The sequence below is a fragment of the Pyrgilauda ruficollis genome, unplaced genomic scaffold, assembly GCF_017590135.1.
Source record: "Pyrgilauda ruficollis isolate IOZ18807 unplaced genomic scaffold, ASM1759013v1 scaffold16, whole genome shotgun sequence".
Taxonomy (NCBI): Eukaryota; Metazoa; Chordata; class Aves; order Passeriformes; family Passeridae; genus Pyrgilauda; species Pyrgilauda ruficollis.
Genome location: NW_024514764.1, coordinates 14808537 through 14821423, shown reverse-complemented (window position 1 = coordinate 14821423; position 12887 = coordinate 14808537).

The following is a 12887-nucleotide window of genomic DNA, read 5'->3' as shown; positions in this document are numbered from 1 at the left end:
TCTTCTCATTGTTTCTTTCATCTCTCAGTATTCAATTTGATTTATCAGCAGACCTACAGTTTGTTTGTAAAGACAAGTGCCTCATTCCTTTCAAAATAGTTTAATGAAGTTCATCTCGCATTGCAGAAGCTTCTTCCATATTTGTTAAGGTCTGGAAAACCCATTGTGGTAGTTTTAAAAAGCCTCATTTTTCAAGTAATTTCTGAACTGTGACTGGTGACTGGTGGTGACTGGTGCTTTGGCCAGGGAATATGTGTTATAGAGATTGTCAGCCTTCATTTTTAAATAGACAACATGCCATGTATCTTGGAAAGCCTTACCAGTATGTCCACCTTTAAAGTTTTAATTTTTAGTTTACAGCCACGGGGTGAAAGGAATTGACCAACAGTTAACTCATGTAACCATGAGTAAACTAGTAAGAGTCAGCAAATATTAATCACAAGCCTAAGAAGCAGGATGTGCCTTAACTTTGTTAAGATAAGAGAAACAGAACGTGCCTTGTCAAGATAAAAGGAACGAAACCTGTTGAAACCGGCATGGAAAACGTGTAACCAGCCAGCAAAGGACTGCACATGCTTCAGAAAGGTGAAAAGTGCAAAGTGAGGAAGACTGCCAGTCTTTGTCAGAACAACCCCTGAGAAAGACCCGGAGCCTTCTTCAATGGACCACCAGAGTACACTGTGCTTGTGTGTCACATATGCTAATGATATTAATAACTTCTGAGAATTTATTTGTATAACCACTCCTATTGCAAGGAATGTAATGAATATGCATGACATTTAACCATATATTGTGCTGTGTAGAAGTGCTGGGTTAGCATGTTAGGAGGAGCGATCCCCCACATACTCGCCACCAAGTAAAGCAAGCACCCACCTCCCTGAGTCAGTTTCTGAGGTGTCTCTCAGCTCAGCATTGGAGTGAAACAGGAGCCATCTCAAATCAGACATCATCCTTGTTAGGTACTCAAAGACCACAGACTCTGCTATTTCTGTTTGTTCTGTTCTTGTCTAACTGCAGACTCCATGTAGTTTTCTACATTATTATAGAGTTTTATTAATTAAATGGGCTGAAAAGAAAGAGATAAAACTATGGGTTGGATACATTCACAACCAGGAAATTTTTGTATAGAGTAGCTGTGTCCATCTGAGCACTCCATCATCGTTTGGCAAACAATACTCTCATCAGTCAGAATGTAACTAAAGGCTTCAGTGTAGCATGTTGCTTTCTCTAACCAACAGAGAAACAGGTGCATATGCTGGTTTGTTCCCTGTAATCCTATATATTGCTTCAGCGTAGTAAGTGGCACTGGTATAAGTGTGCACAATAAACAAAATAAAAACATGTTCAACCAGGCAAAACTGTGAAAATACCAAGTGGGATCTCAGGCTGCTGCCCCCTGTTCAACACTAATGGTGCATCAAGGAGGTGTTTGGAAGTTTCTGGCAGCACTGTACCCAATGCCTCAGTGTGCAGAGAATGGGGAAGGGAAGGGAAGGGAAGGGAAGGGAAGGGAAGGGAAGGGAAGGGGAAAGAGATATGGAAGCAGAAGACGAAGGGAAGTCAGCCTTGTAGGGAAGGCTCGGGAGAGGTTCTGTTTAGTGTTCATAAAACATTAATGAAAGCAACTTTCATTCTGGGTGAAACCCCTGAGATTCACAAAGATGGGTTTCTGCATCCCTGAAAGCAACTCCAACTCTTTCTTCATACTCTTATTTTATTTAAGTTCTTTAAAGAACATAAGAAAGCAGAGGTGAATTCACTATAAGCAATATGATTCTGTATTTGAAATGTTTCAGATAGTTATATTTTTTACAACATTTTGCTCAAAACACAGATTTATAAATTTTGCTGTAACGTTTTTTTAATAATCTGATTTGATGAAGGTTGAAGTGCCCTGCTCATTGCTGTGCTGAGGTGGTTTGGCAACAGAAAAGTTATTTTCTCCTCTGCCTCTCTTTAGTATGTTTCAATAGCATTTTCTGGACAATATTAAAAATATCATATTTGCCTAAAGCAAATGTCTTTTTGCCACAGTCCGCCACATTAGCACATATCCAGTTACTGTCCACCTTTTGATCTGTAACAATAAACTGCTGGACTTGTGCAGTACCTACTTTGTCCCCAGCACTCACAGCTGAAGGTCCCCTGAGAGCTCTGTCATGTATCAGGAAATGATTGTTGAGTGGCGCAGCATTCCCTTCTAAAGGCATTGTGCTAATTGTGCTAATTGTCAAACCGTAAGTGAAGGGGGATCTACCCCCAGGAACTGTAGGATAGAGGTCCTGTCTTCCAGCTCTGTATTCCACTAATTCTCATTGCTGTGTTATTGATATCAAAGTGTGCTTTTCAGGGAAGATGATAATCACATTTACAGTGGATATAAACATCACAAGGGCATGCAAAAGTGCAAGTTCAGGGTTGGTTTCTTTCTATTAACTTGCATGCAAGCTTTATCAGTTTTTTTTCATGCATATTTAAACAATGAATAGACCTTGAACTGAAGGTAAACAAGATTTCCTGAATGAGGCCAAGATGTTCTAGCCTGCCAATCTTACACATTTTACTCCATGCCCTCTACAGTATAGAGTGGACAGAAAAAGCAAGCTATGTTATACATAAACCGTAGCCTCAGCTAGAACAGGTATCTCATGTTAAACTAAGAAAGAGCTAAAAAGTGTAGTAAAATATGCAGAGGCTCATGGTAAGCCCAGAAATGCTGGCTGCTTCTAAAATGTTTTATAATAGCCCTTCTGCACCCAATAGCATTCCATCCAGTGAGAGACAGAAAGACGAACAGAGTAGGATGGAAGACAGCCAATGTCACTTTTGTGCATACATTCAGTACCCGCATGCTTCTTTCTTTCCCCTGTCCTGGACTCCAAGCCCAGCCCCACTTTTCCTGCTGTGCTCTCACCTTACAAGCTGCAGGGGCAGACAGGCCTGTCTGGGGACAATTTCTTCAGGCAGGAAGGTGCAGCTGCACACACCTTAGTGGCTCAAAAATTTACAGCAACATCCCCATTTATTTCCATTGCTTTGTATAAAGCAATGTGTCTCGGACTAGAGACAAGTTTAAGAGAAAATGCTCTGGAATGAATGTTTCCTCTGAAGAAAAGGGATTTAGCAATCTCTTCCTGCAGATAAGAAATTAATGTTAATGGATGAAAGTGGGAAAAGCCAGCCATTTATTGACAAATCAAGTGTCCACACTGCACAGGAAAAAAGTGAATAAATGCTAGATATTGTGAAAAATGTGTATTTTACGATTGTTTTTTGATGAATATTAAAATTAATATTATATGTGTTATGTTAGAAAGTTGTGCTGTATTAATCTTCTTAAGTAGTGTGTTAAATATAGTTTTAAGTTATAACATAATGTTAAAATAGAAACTATGCTATGTAAGATACTTTTTTTAAAGAGAGGACTGGCACCGAGATAGCAGCCACAGGACACCTAAATCTTTCAGAGAAAAAGAATTTATTGCTTTTATCAGAAGAAACTAACTTCTTTGTGCCTCTCTCAGTCCTGAACATGCCTTTAGGATTAAGAGGAAGAAGTTGACACTGACCAGAATCCTTTGTTTGAATGGAATTTATGCATCATGTATGAGGTGTATGAATATGCAACAGGCGATTGTTTTTAAGGGTTAATCCTCTGTTAATGTGTGTGCTTTTTCGGGCTTATTTTGCCCAGAAAGAGGTACCCAGACTGTCCATAACTCATAACTCTTTGTTTTTATTATTGTCTCGTATTGTCCTAATGCTAATTGTCCAAATTTTTATTACTCTAATTATATTACTATTTTTATAACCATTTAATACTATTAAACTTTTAAAATTTTAAAAACAAGTGATTGGCATTTTTTACAATATTGAATTGTCAGAACTATACCACACACCCACACTGGGGGGAAAAAAAAAACCAAAAAACAAAACCACCACCAAACCCCCCCAAAAAACCAACAGCTGACCTCATGGTGGGGAGGAGGGAGAAAAATGGCAATGGCTTTTGTCTCAGGGAAGGAAAAAACCAAGAAGTTCATGCAGCAGCTCGGGGAAAAAAACCATATGGGAACCTGGTGCATCTCTGGTCTGCTCTTTACAGCACAGGAAGCTGGTGGATTTAGGGCCCTTTCATTCACTGGATCGGCTTTCCTGAGGTCTGGGACCGGCTGCTCGGCTCCTCCGCTTCTCCCCTCAGTAGTCCTCTTTGAGCAAACTAAACTGAACAGTTCAGGAGAAAAAAAAAATGCTGCTGAGGGATTGTTGCCACAGTCTCCAAGGCCAGGACACGGAAAAAACTTTCCTGCCTAGGCTAACAAAAAATCCAAGCTAGCTAAGCAACAAAACAAGCCCACTCTTCTCGGCACCACGGACGCCTGGGGAGCGAGGTTTGGGAAAGGCCCCGCTCCCCTGGACAAGCCTTAGAGCTACAGCAACCACTTCTGGGCTCAGAGCAGATGGTCAGGGCATAGAAAACCACCCCAAGACACAATGTATGAAGGAGATCAGACTCTAGCAGAGACACCAGAAACCTAAGCTGCACCTAAAAGAGACTTTCAGAACAAATTTCAGGTGACAGACAGATGATCAGGTATGGCTGTTACGCTTTTGCCAAGAATGACACAGGAACAGACGAACAACCCAAACGCAAGAGAAGAAAAGAAGGCTTTATTACAAAAGAATCTTCATTTTTATAGACTGATACGATACATTCCACTTGATTAGCTAGTTAATAATTGTTAGAAATATGGTTAGTAATTAGTGGAAATAAAAGATGTGTAAAATATATATGTATGAAACAAACTGTTGGTACATAGGGAAAGAAGAGCAGGGGAGAAATTTCATCCCCAGGATGGCGAAACCTTGGCAAATGGGCAAGGAGGCACCACGACATTTGCATTCGAAGAGAACTTCGGCTACACGGGAGATGGCACTCACGAAGGCATGTGTCCAGTGACACCCAGGAGAGGATGGCCCAGAGGAGACGCACATCTGAGATAACCGGAGCCATCAGCACCTGCCGGCTGAATGCCAGATTCCGGGAATCGGAGAGACGTATTTTTCATTCCCGGACGAAGGCTTTGTGCAGCCTGGACCGAAGAAAAGACCCAACATGAATATGAAGACCTCGAAAGAGAGACAAAGGGACTCTGCCGTGGGCAAATTAAAACGTATAAGAACCACGGCCTGGGAACAGCCGGTGTGGACGAGGAGGATTTGGTGCGCTAGAGGCCAAATCTACGACCACCCAGCTCACCTTCCGGGGTGGGACGCTCTCCGATTGATTGTTGGCTGTCGGGACTGTATTACGGTCGGAAATAAATTTTATTTTAATTTTTTTATTAAAATTGGCTATTTTTCATTTTTCATTTATAACAATAATAAACATTTTTCTCACACACTGTTCTTGAGGAGAACAGGAAAACAATGTGGGAAAACACCACCTGCAGATTGTTTATACTAATAAGTTATCACATTCTTAAAACTTCCTAAAAATTCTCACAAGCCACTGTGGGAAACGATTGTCGTTTCTCTCTCCCTGACCCGCTGGCATCCACATACGGCAATAGAGGGTGCAGGACAAGTACCAAAGAGTCAAGTTGCCTTTATTAGAGGCTCAGCAAAAAGGGAAATATGACAAGAACAAAGAATATCATTAATTAACAGGTTTGCTTAACTCGGTGCCATAGTATATCCATAGTGAGTTTGTGTCTGTGCTGAACCTGTGGGAGGGATGGTCTTTTAGCTAGCTGGGATGATCTGCAGCAAGTGGAGCAGCAATGCCAGGGAAGGGGATTTATTAATTACATGAAAGAGAGCTCTCACAGCAGCAGGACATTACAGGACAAAAAGAACAGCTCATTCCTCAGACACTGAAGTGCGCAAACACACACCAGCACGGGGTTTCCTGCCACTGTGAACACTTCTCCTTCCTGCTATTTGTTCCATGCTTTGGGATTTTCCTCCCTTTCAGCCTCGATGTCAGCAGCACATATCACCGACAAGCCTCTGACAGCAGCAGCAGTGAAGAGAGATCTGGCAGCAGAGTATCCCCTGGGGACCCTGCGAGGGGACATGGGCTGGTGAGTGAGAATAACACACAGCCATTAGAAGGAGATGGCAAAGTATGTTGAACTACTACATAATAATCCTCCTGCTGCCTCTGTTTTCAGAGGAAACACACATTTTATTGCAAAATTAAGTATAACACCTGAAAAATAAAATCCCTCTCCTGCCTGAAAATGTTATCTATACTACAACTGACTATTCATGATGGAAGAGAATTTTTCTTTTCAAAAAGGTTTAATACATGTTGTTAGGGGTATAGTTAGTAATTTGTGCAGATAAAATATAGGCTTCTATGAAGTACATGAACCAAACTGGCTGTACAAAGGGAGGGGGCTAGGAGTTTCATAGGATTTGGTGCGCTAGAGGCCAAATCTACGACCACCCAGCTCACCTTCCGGGGTGGGACGCTCTCCGATTGATTGTTGGCTGTCGGGACTGCCTGTCTTTCCAAACCAAGACAAAGGTAGAACCTAAGGCAAATCTTGAGTAAACCAGCTTCTGACAAACATGCTCCAGGATTTACAAGCCATCATGGATCCTCCTCGTCGTCAAAGGGTTTCTTCAAGGATCGTTTCCATACCTTGTGTTCAGAATCTCCGTCTTACTTGTCAGCTAATTGATTTTTCTTATCAAATATTAGTCTCCTTCCTTGAAGCAATAATGGAAGAAGAACGCTAGTCCTTTATCTGGTTTGGTCTGGTTCTTGTGCCATAATTGCTGTAAGTAGATGAGGTTTCTGATGCACTGTTGCTTCTTCGGTTTTAATTTTTTTGCTCTCCTTCCTCTATTTCCCATGCAAAAGCCCACACCTCATCTACTCCCTAAGGTTTGTTACTACATACAGGATGGTAATAGCAATACTCTGCCCAGCTGGGGCAGGGGAGGGTGAGTGAGCGACTTTCATGGGTGCCTGGCATTTGGCCAGTGTCAAACCAAGGGGGCTAGGAGTTTCATTCTCAGGATGGCGAAACCGTGGCAGACTGGCAAGGGGAAACCATGACATTTACATAGGAAGGAAACCTCGGCTGCACAGGTCGTTCACAGTTAGTTAATGTTATTAAATCATGCCAGGTCTACCAGTTTCCTACTCTTCAGCAAATGCTTTAGAACTATGAATTAATGCAGACTAATGCTAAGTTTCATATGTACATGTTGCTTAAGACTTAATACTATGGAATGAGGAGTCAGATCAAGATGAACTATAGCCAAGAAACTAAGGGATCAGATAAAGCTGATGGTGCAGTCTCCTGGCTTTGCTTCTGGACTGAAATGTGTATAGAAGTGCTGAGCTCCTGCTGCCACTGCCGCAAGAAGGGAAAGGGAAGTTATGCTGTGCCAGTGGCCAGTCATTCCCATTTGACAAGGGCTGGCTTTCGGGGAGAAGACACAAGCCCCCTCATGGCTTAGTGGTCATGGAAGTGGGAACTGAGCAGAAGAAATAGAAATCTAGCAGGGAAGAACTTCATGTTTAAAGGCATACATGAGTTTTTGTCTGTATCTACACCTCACAAATGCTTTGTGGCTTGTACAGAACTTGACCTCGATGGAACTCACCATAACAGCATCAGGTGTAATGGCACATCGTTCACAGTGGCAGTATCCAGAGACCCAGACATGATGGCCCGCAGAGATACCCATCTGAGACAACCAGGGCCACCTGAACACAGGATTCCAGGAATCGGGGAGAAACATTAATCTATTCCCGGACGAAGGCTTTGTGCAGGGCAGACTGAAGAAAAGAACCAACTTGAATATGAAGAACTCTGAAAAGAGACAAAGAGACTCTGCCACGGGCAAAATAAAGAGTATAAGAACTGCTCCCTCGGAGCAGCCGGTGTGGACCAGGGGGATTTGGTGCGATGGAGGCCAAATCCACGTCCACCCAGCCTATCTCCCGGGGGTGTTATGCTGTCAGTTTGATTGTTGGCCATAACAGCATCAGGTGTAATGGCACAGTGGACTGTGTGGAAGGCTTATGAATGACCCCAGCTCAGTAAAACCTGCTGTATGTGATCTATGCTTGAATGTGAGTCACTTTGCTCTAGCTTTGGGAGTGGGTGTTTTGGTAGTTGCTTCCAGGCAGTGAGATGCACATTTCTGTTCTGGTTTTCTCCAGAAATGCGGTGGTGGTTATTCTGGCTGGATTCCTGATTGATAAACTGGGAAATTGCTGTCAGTTCTGGGATTCAATGAATTTATTCTTGTACCAAAGTGGAATGTTAGGCTGCCCTTTCAACGTGTTCAAATAATTCAAAGGAATGATTACTACCTATAACACGTCACAAACCATATCGTGCTGTTTTCTCTCACATAAAGCAATCACTTGGGAACAGAATGCAAATAATGATATATGCTTCAATAAGTTAAATGTTAAAGAACTGTTCAGACAGTCCTTTGACTTGAGGAATCCCTGAGACTGAGATCTTGTTGATAGAAAATCCAGATAAGCAAGAGGAAGCATATACCGGGAGAGATTGCCTGTTTTCAGACAGAAAATTAAATCTATTAAATCAGAAAAAAACTGGCACAAGAAGGTCAGTAGCAGGAGGATACTACTTCCAGTGAGCTTTCTGTAAAACTTACATTAAAATTACAATTATCTGCAAAAGTTTTTATGAGAGGACTAAAACCAGGACTTCCAAGAGTTCTGGAAAATAACAAAAGTGCTACTGTTTTGCAATAAATTTACAGCCATGGCAAAATATTATGATGATACATTTATGGATGCAAAAGTGAAGGAATGAGGTAATAGTTCAAATGAAAATCAGAATGATTGAGCATCTATAAATTCAAGTTAATTATTAAAAAGAATGAGATTTGACAGAACATAAGAGGCCCAATAGCCAGGAGACAATACTAATCTCATAGATATACTAACAAGGTTGTCCTGGATAGCCAAGCAAATTGAATTCTATTTGCCATCTGTATAGCAGTTGTCTTCTGTTAAGTGGGCAGTTTTCCTTATCTCTTCAGTGGAATGTTAGGCTGCCCTTTCAACGCGTTCAAATAATTCAAAGGAATGATTAAAGATTCCACTGTAGTAATACCACAGAGGTGTGAAGGGTAAGGACAGTTCTGTGTGTGGGTGTGATGGTCAGCTGAGCAACTGAGACATTCACCCTTTGACCACTGACTTACCCTGAATTGACACAGCATGGCAGTAATCACACCTTTTGCTGCCACTGACGTGACTGAGACTAGTATTACATGTTTTTGATGGGACAAACTGATAAAGCAGGATTCTGCTCCCAGCTCTGGCATTTGCTCTGGTGTTTGATAAAAGCTATAACCCAGCAGTCCCAGCAAATGCAGTCATACTTTGTGTGTCTCATTCTGCTGTGTCTTAGGTTGCAAATGCAAGATGTGGCTGGGGGTGTGTATTCTATTGCCACCTGTCAGAGGTGGGGCAGTTACCTTCTGTTAATTGGGCCGCCTGTTAAAACCAGGTGGGGCAGTTTTCTTTATCTCTTCCAGACCCACCCACCATCCAAGAGATCTCTTGTTAACGGGGCCATTGAGTGTCACTGCGTGGCTGATAAAATTCCATCATCCCATTGGGAGATGCTCTGCCCAGGGGAGGAGCAAAGCATTCCTACCTGGATAGTCTCTGAGATTTGGAACACCACAGCCAGCCTTTTCCCACTGCATTCCCAGAGGAGCAGGGGTTTTTTTCCCCACTGGATTCCCAGAAGACCATGCCCATCTCCAGCAGCCCTGGAGCTTCAGAGGAAAACTCCACCCTTCTCCAGGATCACTGCTTCAACAGAACCACCCCTGGCAGTGCAGGAGGGCTGAGCCACCTGGAATGGGACTGTGCCACCACCCTGACCCACAGGGGTGTCAGGTCCTGTTCTGACTCTGTCAGCGTTTTTTTGTATTACTGCGTTTTTATTTTTCCTAATACAGAACTGTTGTTCCTATTCCCATATCTTTGCCTGAGAGCCCTTAATTTTAAAATTATTCAGAGGGGGGGGTTTGACATTTTCCATGTCAGGGGAGGCTCCTGCCTTCCTTAGCAGACACCTGTCTTTTCAAACCAAGACATGCTGTTAAAAAGGGAGTCGGGGATGATTCTTTTTCATAGATTTCTCAGACTTAAATAAAGCGCAAACGGGACAATATTATATCTGAGAACCGTTTATTGGTAAAGGAGAGTTTCTACCGAAGGAGACAGAAACGCGAGCGGAGAGGGAAAAAGAGAGAGAATCAGAAGACAGGGACAGTGTTACCGTAAGAACCCCGGCGCTCTGTCAGCATCAGCATGGCAATTGGTGTTGCGTGTTGCCAGCCACGGTGAGCTGCGTGGCTCTAGTGGGGGCTCGGCGTGGCTTCCAAAGCGGCACGGCTGCGAGCCGCAGCGAGCCTTGGCAGCTCTGGTGGGTGGCTGGGTGCCAGCCGGCCATGGGCGGGTCGCTCCGGCGGGCGGGCTCGCAGCCCGGTGCCGGCGGCGGCCGCTGCTGCGCCCAGGGAACGCGGCCGGGGCTGCTGGCTGGGCGGCTCCTGCTCCGCTGCCTCCCCAGCGGAGCACGAGGTCGTCGTGGCGATGAGCTGGTTCGCGGAAATGGTGAAACAGGGCAAAGCAGGTGTGGACAGGAAAGCAGGACCACCAGGATGAAAAACCGAGCCGGGGAGGGAGCCAAACCGACCCTACAGGCGAGCCCCCGGTTCCTCCAAGAAACCCAAAGAATAATGGCTCTCGTTGTGTCGCAGTTAGCTGCTTTTATCCGCTAAAGCTCCTCCCATAGCCCGATTTCCTGGGCATTCTTCCCAGGCATCCATCCGGGCATTTGTCCCACCGGCAAATGTGGGGGAGGGCGGTGTTGCTCACAGCCCGATCGTGGAAGCTTCATCCGCCGTGAGTGGCTGCCGGGCAAAGCCTTCCCGGGACAGGGCTGCCAGCGGCACGTACAGCCCTTATAGGAGTCTTCCATATAATTACAGCCATGGCAAAATATTATGATGATACATTTATGGATGCAAAAGTGAAGGAATGAGGTAATAGTTCAAATGAAAATCAGAATGATTGAGCATCTATAAATTCAAGTTAATTATTAAAAAGAATGAGATTTGACAGAACATAAGAGGCCCAATAGCCAGGAGACAATACTAATCTCATAGATATACTAACAAGGTTGTCCTGGATAGCCAAGCAAATTGAATTCTATTTGCCATCTGTATAGCAGTTGTCTTCTGTTAAGTGGGCAGTTTTCCTTATCTCTTCCACACCCACTCCTCCCTCTGGGGAGACATCTGCTGATAACAGGCCATTGAATGTCACTGATAAGAACTACAGCATCCCCTTGTGAGATGCTCTGCCCAGAGGGAGGAGCCAAGCATTCCACCCAGATATAATCTGGAGATTCTGCAGTAATAACACAGCTTCTCCACTGGATTTCCCAGACGAACAGCAGCTGCCTCTTCTTCCAGTGGATCTTCAGAGGAAGACTGGACCTTTCTACAGTACCCCAATCCACACCTGACACAAAAGGAGAACTGCAGCCGCCATTCCGATGGGACTGCTACCAGCAGCCTGACCAACAGGGTGTCAGGCTGTGTTCTGACTCTGTCACTGTTGTTTTGCTTTACTGCATTGTTTATTTTATCTTCTTATTTTCTTCCCTAATAAAGAACTGTTATTCCTGCTTCCATATTTTTGCCTGAGAGCCCCTTAATTTAAAATGTATAGCAATTCGGAGGGAGGGGGTTTACATTTTTCCATTTCAGAGGATGCTTCTGCCTTCCTTAGCAGACACCTGTCTTTCCAAACCAAGACAAAGGTAGAACCTAAGGCAAATCTTGAGTAAACCAGCTTCTGACAAACATGCTCCAGGATTTACAAGCCATCATGGATCCTCCTCGTCGTCAAAGGGTTTCTTCAAGGATCGTTTCCATACCTTGTGTTCAGAATCTCCGTCTTACTTGTCAGCTAATTGATTTTTCTTATCAAATATTAGTCTCCTTCCTTGAAGCAATAATGGAAGAAGAACGCTAGTCCTTTATCTGGTTTGGTCTGGTTCTTGTGCCATAATTGCTGTAAGTAGATGAGGTTTCTGATGCACTGTTGCTTCTTCGGTTTTAATTTTTTTGCTCTCCTTCCTCTATTTCCCATGCAAAAGCCCACACCTCATCTACTCCCTAAGGTTTGTTACTACATACAGGATGGTAATAGCAATACTCTGCCCAGCTGGGGCAGGGGAGGGTGAGTGAGCGACTTTCATGGGTGCCTGGCATTTGGCCAGTGTCAAACCACAACAGTAGTTAATGTTATTAAATCATGCCAGGTCTACCAGTTTCCTACTCTTCAGCAAATGCTTTAGAACTATGAATTAATGCAGACTAATGCTAAGTTTCATATGTACATGTTGCTTAAGACTTAATACTATGGAATGAGGAGTCAGATCAAGATGAACTATAGCCAAGAAACTAAGGGATCAGATAAAGCTGATGGTGCAGTCTCCTGGCTTTGCTTCTGGACTGAAATGTGTATAGAAGTGCTGAGCTCCTGCTGCCACTGCCGCAAGAAGGGAAAGGGAAGTTATGCTGTGCCAGTGGCCAGTCATTCCCATTTGACAAGGGCTGGCTTTCGGGGAGAAGACACAAGCCCCCTCATGGCTTAGTGGTCATGGAAGTGGGAACTGAGCAGAAGAAATAGAAATCTAGCAGGGAAGAACTTCATGTTTAAAGGCATACATGAGTTTTTGTCTGTATCTACACCTCACAAATGCTTTGTGGCTTGTACAGAACTTGACCTCGATGGAACTCACCATAACAGCATCAGGTGTAATGGCACAGTGGACTGTGTGGAAGGCTTATGA